Below are 6,792 nucleotides of genomic sequence, written 5' to 3'. Positions count from 1 at the left end.
CTATGGGCAAGCACTGACACAGAGGTCAGAAAAAAAAGCATTTTAACAGGTAGAAACCTCGAGCAGAACCGGACAGAGGCCCCACTACACTGCCTCTTCAAGGCAGGAATCTTGCGTCCATATTCCCCTCACTGTAGGTGTGAAAGTTACAAAGGTGGAATGGGGGGAACAGTTTCATTCTGCCTCTGATCCTACCGAGGTTGTAACAGAGCCACAAGGAGGTGAGACGACATCTGTGTGGACAGGAGTGTGATGTTCTGATAGTGTTCACAGTCTGACAACTTTTCAAATTCTTCACTCATCAAAGTAATAATACAAAACCAATGACACCCCAATCTATGTATATTTAAAATGTGGGTCAGTCAGTCTATTCTGCACTAATCCTGACTTGTAATCTCAACAACCATTGGATTGGTTCATGTGGGTTTTGACATTCATGCTCCCCTCATGATGAACTGTAATTACTTTGGTGATCGTCTCACTTTTCATCATCATTATTTTAATCTGTACAATATGTTGGTTCGTGACCAAATATTTGCAAACCTAATGGCATTTCCATCAGCTTCAGTTAGACTCTGTGTTCAATGCTGATTAGTAAATTATTGAAAACTAAGATGATGAATATAATAAATATTAAACCCTTAAACACAGATGTGCACTTAATTATCAGGACTGTCAGCTGATCTGCAATGTGTGTTGTTTTGTGTGTCTGCAGGCTGTCAGGCTGTCTGATCACAGAGGAAGGCTGTACTTCTCTGGCCTCAGCTCTGGACTCCAACCCCTCCCATGTGAGAGAGCTGGAGCTGAGCTACAATCATCCAGGAGACTCAGGAGTGAAGCAGCTTTCCTCGACTGGAGGATCCAGGCTGGAGACTGGACACTCTCAGGTATGTAGAGTCCTGCTGCAGCCACAGACAGTCAGTAGCCCCATTCACACTGCTGCAATTCTCCGCCTCTGTGAGAATTTTTTCGGGGGTGGTTAGGGGTGAAATTTAGCTCCGACTGATCGGCGCATGTAATAAAAGCTTTGAAATAACTGCATAATGCAGGACTCTTATTGTGAAGGATTCATAGAATTATTAAACGCAGGAAGAGGGCGCGACAACTTTGCATGAATGGACTTTTCATTTCTCTTCTGTGGCAGCAAACAACACATGGTTTCAGTCACTAACTGAGTCTATCCACACACTTTATGTCCGACTACAGTAATAACAGCAGCACTTTACTGTGACTGCAGCAACGTGCTCGTAGCTCTGTCACATACCAGAGAGACTCACTCTCTACCAACACAACACAGAGTAGTGTTTGTTGTCACATTATAGAGCTGCAACTAACACCTATTTTCATAAACCATTAATCACATAAGACAAAAGCAGATGTTTTTTTTTAACATTTCCATCATTTTATTGAATTAGTAACATTTCTCTTACATTTTCCTCTTTAGTCTTTTCAGTTCACTTTCAAACAACTACAAATTGTAAAAGCAACATGATGTGTTAGAGGTGATGAAATGTCTCCATTATAAGAATCATCACGATGCAGAGACAGAGCATCATCAAACATGAAAGACGCTGCAGATGGACACAGGTTTTGTTTGTAGACTGCTGTAGTGTGATTATTGGAAGAACTTTCAGAATAAAAGTGGCCGTGTGCAGTGATATAGATCATTGAGATGACGAACGCTGAGATGTATCGAGAATCGTTGACAGCTGAATCGTATGGAATCATGAGACCGGTGAAGATTCACACCTCTAAAATGTTTGTTACATGAAGAATGCAAAAGTAAAATAGTTTGTTTCCACCATTGATGTGGCCTCATGTGAGTTAGCAGCATACTGAGGATACCATCAGTCAGAACAGCTGCTGGCTGTGGTGTCATGGGGCGTCCTTCCTCACAACGTAGTCACCATGTTGACTTGTTTCTTTGTCAAGTGACAGAACAATATTTATCATATCAGTTTGCATAGAAGCACAATTCACAATAAGATATTCCTGTACAATAAAACACAACATGTGAAAAGTATAAACAAATTAGAGAAACACAGGTTAAACATGTAATAGATTACATGTTAAACATGTAATAGATTACCAAAGGCTTTGTGATCCAGTAGATGCAGAAACATGAACAGTCCTACTAGGGGAGAACCCAAAGAGCTGTGATCCAGCAGCAGTCTATGTTCTGCTGCCACAAACTGAGGGACAGTGAGTGACAGTCAGCTGACAGTTGTTCATCTTATATGTGATGACACTTATTATTTAGTGCTGTGCTGTTATTGTCAGCTTTGGTCACATTATATCTATGTTGTGTTTGATCTACTTTACTAGTTTTTCCACTACAATGTTCTTCTTCTTTTCTTGCTTTGGCGACATGTTTTGCCAATAAAGACATTTTGAATTTGAATAGAAAAAAATAAAAAGATAAATGTATGTTTTAATGCAGCCTGGTCCATGCACTGAGAATAAAAGGACATGTAAATATATTTTAACAGAACAGATGTGCTCAAGTTTCTATGTGAAGAATAAAGACTTCCTTCAGATGATCTCTGACTCCGACATGAAATATTCTAAAACCTCCTCTGATGTACCTCCAGTGTCTCTGAGCGTACTTCAGCTAATTACCCACCAGGGGGCGACACTGATCCATCACAGACCTGAGAGCACAGACGGAAGCTGTTTCTGTCTCAACGTTGGTTGTTACATTGAAACCTGTAATGTAGCCGGGCCCTAATCTTGTGTTTGCAGGAACAACAGGTTTACTAATGGATGAAGTGGATCAGGTCCAAAAGTTCATCCTGTCCAAACTTTTGTCAGTCAGCCTGTCCAACAAACAAATCCTGCTGCTCATTAACACTGAACAATAAGTGACTAAAGGGACAGACACTACGGATCAGTGGAGACATTCTGGGTTTGAAACCTTTACTAAGTCACCGTGCTGAGTCTCCTTCACCCTAGTGGCTCCGACCTGCTTTCTCTTCAGTCTCAGTGATGTGGTGCTACCGGCCATGTGAGATCAGCTCTGCACATCTTGGAGCTGTTTTCTTTGAAGACTTTAATATAAAGTGCTGCCACACTTTTGATGACTTGGTCGTACACTTTTCTCTCTCTATAATGTTTGTAGTTTTTGTTCCTCCGTGGCCTCCACTATGTTGCAAATGTGGAACGGAGCCGATTCAGAAAGGAGACGGCAGAACTCTGAGTAGCTTCCTGTTTAATCACCTGAGCTACACGAGGCGTGCCATAGGCTGGCTTACTGCTCCCCAATGTAGGAGACAAGAACTGCAGCACTGAATTGTTTTCCAGATGTTTTTCCTGCTCTACTCTTCCGCTCTACGTCTTTGACTATGAGTAGGGCTGGATGAAATGGCTGAAAAATGTATCACAATATAAGTGTTTCATATCAGTCGATATCGATAATTATAGATTTTTTTTTTTTTACCCATTTCAAATGAGATAAATTTGAAAAAAAACATTTAAATGGTGACTACAGGTGAGAGTTTTGAAGAAAAAAAAAGCGACAAAATAGTATAGAAGCTGACATTGCTGCTTGACAATATGTTAAAGGGATAGTTCGGGTTTTTTGAAGTGGGGTCATATGAAGTACATAGCTGTAGTCAATCTGTTCCCTTCCGTAATCACCGATCAGCGCAGCCACAGTTTGGAGGAGCAGAGAGCCGCTCCAGCCCAGACGCTCAGCTTTGTACTGCAGTGAACGGAGTCCAGATGCAAAGCGAATTTTAACCACCTAAAACAAGGCCCACCTAAAAAAGTCTATATTATTGCATTGTACGTTGTATAGAGAAAATTCACAACGCTTTACATCGCCGTCAGACCACCCTTTCTTTTGGCACTACATTTTCTCCAACCGTAGAACCTCCGTATCCATATATATACGGAGGTTCCATGGTCTGTGTCTGAAATTGTCAAGTTTGTTTTCATCGAAAGTAAAGAGAGTTGCATGCATAATCCTATTGTCCGGCCTCACACTGTATTTCGCTGCTCGCAGATCATCTGTTTCTAACGGAGTTCAGTGAAATTATCGAACGTTCTGTCGAACATATTTTCTATTGATATTGATCACTTGTTTATCGCGATAGATATCATTATTGTTTCACGCCCAGCCCCTATTAAGTGAAGTAGCTCGCTCCGTGTCAAGCGGTCTGCATCACAACATAAACCACTATAATCCGCGATGAAACTGTCGGGCAACTATTTTTATAATCGATTTAATGGGTGTAGTTGATGCAGCCCTAAAAACTTCTACTATTGAATTCAAAGTTGAACACTGCACTTCTTTGAGTCCTCAGCAACAAACCTGCCAAGTATAAAGTAGATTGGATGAACGGTTCAGGAGACATGTGAACCACAGACAGACAGAAGAAAGACAGATTCTGGCTTCATATTCAGAGTTGTTCCTCTGGTCACATCTGGCAGTGTTTGCCCATTAATTACTTAGACTGTGGCGGCCCGCCATGGTCTAATTTGTCCCGCCACAGTCTCAGAGTGAACCGAAAAAATTCTTACACTTCTCATAATAACATAAAAGATCTGTAACTTGGGTTTCGCGCTTCAGCAAAGCATCTCTCACTCCAGGTCAGTCGGCTCTGCCCCGTTACCGTTACCGACTATAAATGTAGCGCGTTACAAATTGAAGTTTCTCATTGAAGTCATCCGACTCGGCTCTTCAGCCACCGGAGCAGCAGGGCTGCTTTATTTTTCTCCGGTGAGGCAGGAGGGAGGGGCGGGACAACGGTGGAGTTGATGATTGGCTCTTTAAGGTAGAGTGAGACTTCGTAAGCCAATCACAGGCTGTGTTCGGTTTACACACAAACCACACAGCCTCGCACACTACAAACTAGCAGAGGTGAGCTGCAGAAATGGCGAGTCCAGAGGGAAAGTTTACGTTTTCAAAGTGGAAGTACAGACACTACTTTAATCTCCTTTGTCCACGTCCGTTTTAAGCAACTCTGATCTAATGAAGCATCTATCAACTGCACGCGCTTCTACACAACACTAGTGGCCAAAACTCGTTGTGACACTGTTGATGATGACAGCAGGTGTGGCCTAACGTGAGCTCCGCTAACACAGAAGGACACGGAGCCGTCCGAGCAGCTACAGCTGGATTTTTCTGCTCCAGCTTCACTGAAAACTTGTGACACAGACTGAACTGAATGCAATGATAGGCAGGTATGTTGTTGAGAACATGCTCCCGTTATCAACAGCTGACTCAGACTCCTTCATGGCTAAATACCAGGGAGAGCAGGTGCCGGTCCACCATGCAGAAAGACATTTTCTAAATACATAGATGCAGAGTACATTAAAATCAATGCGAGCTCAAAAGGGGAAAAAAGAAAGTAACAAGAGTTACTTTTCCTGGTAACTAATTACTTTTATATTGGAGTAATTCCGTTACTAACTCAGTTACTTTTTGGAAGAAGTAACTAGTAACTATAACTAATTACTATTTAAAAGTAACGTGACCAACACTGGCTGTCTGTGTATCGTTGCCATGAATGGAATGTAGGGAGAGTTGTATAAATGTGTATTTTGGATGTTTTCTTTCCACTAGTCTGAAAGAAGACATGTTATGGAAACAAAATAGCCCAAAATGTTTTTCCTGCCATTTCTCCCCTTAAGGCTGCAACTAATGATGAACTGATGATGTACCCTCCGAATCCATTTCGTTTTTTATTACAATTTAGCTTACAGTTTAATTATTTATTAAAAAAATAAACTAAAAAATGAACTAATTCAACACAGGTCACCACTTTTGCTTTATTTCTTTGATGGCTCAGATGTATGCTGTAGTTGATTTTGTGTTTTCACCATTTGTGTCTATACAACCAATGTGTTTGTGATTAAATTGTGTACAAGAGCACACAGTTCTTCATAGATCTAGCCTCTTAATTTTGCTTTCAAAGTGCACCAGATTGATGCATTTAACTTTAAAATGTTAAAAAGATCTTCCGGGGGAACATGGACCCCCGTACATCCACCCACCACAGTCTCACAAAATCCTGTGGGAAACACTGACTGGACACATCATGTTCACCACAGCAGATTTCAGACTAAGAGACATTTTCATGTTTCTGCTGCTTTTAATGGCATCAAACATGACATGAAGTTCTCCTCACAGTAACTATTACTGCTGTAATATACATCAGATATCAATCCAGCACCAAACTATAGTAACATGAACATGTCAACACATGAAACCATGAAACTGTTTCTATCACAAACAGGTTCAGTGACACTTGTGAGGTTCTGGAGGGAACAGTCTGGGAGTCTCTGTCACTTGGTTTTGTGGCAGAGGTCGGGAACCAACGTCCAATGTTTTCTGATTGATTTATTACGTATAAATTGTATTTGTTTCTTTGCATCAGTAAAACAAAGCAGCAGAACCACAGCAAGAACAAAAAGCAGACTGTGCAGCTGAGATTCAGAAAAGCCCTCCAAGCTTCAAACAGGAATCGGACCTCAAAAGTTCTGACGTCCAAAATCCAAAAGTCCTATAATAGAGAAACATAACACAAGTTGACATTGGAATCAAACAGCAAGCGTAAGGTCGCCCACATGAACAGCAACAACATACCAATAAAATAAAGATGAAGTGATAAATCCAACAGGAGGTTTGTGTGTGTTCTCAGATGTTGTGGTCCTCTTCACACACACCAACATCCTTGGCTCACTCTCAGTGTGTGAGGAGAGTGCAGAGGTGAAGAGGTTCAGGGAGAACAGGGAGAAGCAGCCCTGATGGACAGATTGTTTTCTGTTGTATGAGAGTCATGTCATGTC

The sequence above is a fragment of the Sparus aurata genome, unplaced genomic scaffold, assembly GCF_900880675.1.
Source record: "Sparus aurata unplaced genomic scaffold, fSpaAur1.1, whole genome shotgun sequence".
In the NCBI taxonomy this organism is placed as follows: Eukaryota; Metazoa; Chordata; class Actinopteri; order Spariformes; family Sparidae; genus Sparus; species Sparus aurata.
This window is presented reverse-complemented; position numbering follows the sequence as displayed.